Source organism: Cucurbita pepo, unplaced genomic scaffold, assembly GCF_002806865.2.
Source record: "Cucurbita pepo subsp. pepo cultivar mu-cu-16 unplaced genomic scaffold, ASM280686v2 Cp4.1_scaffold006950, whole genome shotgun sequence".
Taxonomy (NCBI): Eukaryota; Viridiplantae; Streptophyta; class Magnoliopsida; order Cucurbitales; family Cucurbitaceae; genus Cucurbita; species Cucurbita pepo.
The window spans coordinates 1-554 of record NW_019652893.1 but is presented as its reverse complement, the minus strand read 5'-3'; the positions used below and the strand labels follow the sequence as shown (position 1 = coordinate 554).

Below are 554 nucleotides of genomic sequence, written 5' to 3'. Positions count from 1 at the left end.
GACTCCGCCATATGGTACTATAAAAGAAGCCCTCGATGACCATAGAAATCATACCTTTCTCGGCCTTTTGGCTAAGATCAAGTGTAGTATCTGTTCTTATCAGTTTAATATCTGATACGTGGGCCATCGGTCCACATGATATTAAATTAATTTCTTAAGGGGGAAGGCCCATCACAGTAGCTTGCTACTACGGTCTTCGAGCGTCGCCCTTGCGTTGCACTAAAGCATGGGCCTGGCGCACCCCTCCAAGCCCAGTTTCAAATGTTGGTTTACTTTCCTCAGTTGCTGTGTTATGATAGGAAGGAATCCTGCAACAAGCGTCGATCTAATATTCAATTATAATTGACGGTTAGAAGGTCATCTTAGCGAATTCTTGAACTGATACGAATTTTGGATTTGAGCAACAGGTTTAATGTTTTCATTGATAATTCTTATAAATATATTCCTCAATTTAGCATATGAAGGTTGACATTTCAATGTTTGATACAATAAATTTTGCATATGATATGATCAGAAAGTAATACGGGAACGATCGAGAATTTTGAGTAACTTGC

General features: G+C 39.0%; 1 non-coding gene across 1 annotated transcript; it reads left to right on the top strand.

Annotated features, from left to right (window-relative positions):
• Positions 1-50: 50 nt before the first annotated feature.
• On the top strand, positions 51-246 carry LOC111787202. Its single transcript, XR_002813919.1, has one exon. It is a non-coding gene; the product is annotated as a U2 spliceosomal RNA (small nuclear RNA).
• Positions 247-554: the final 308 nt, after the last annotated feature.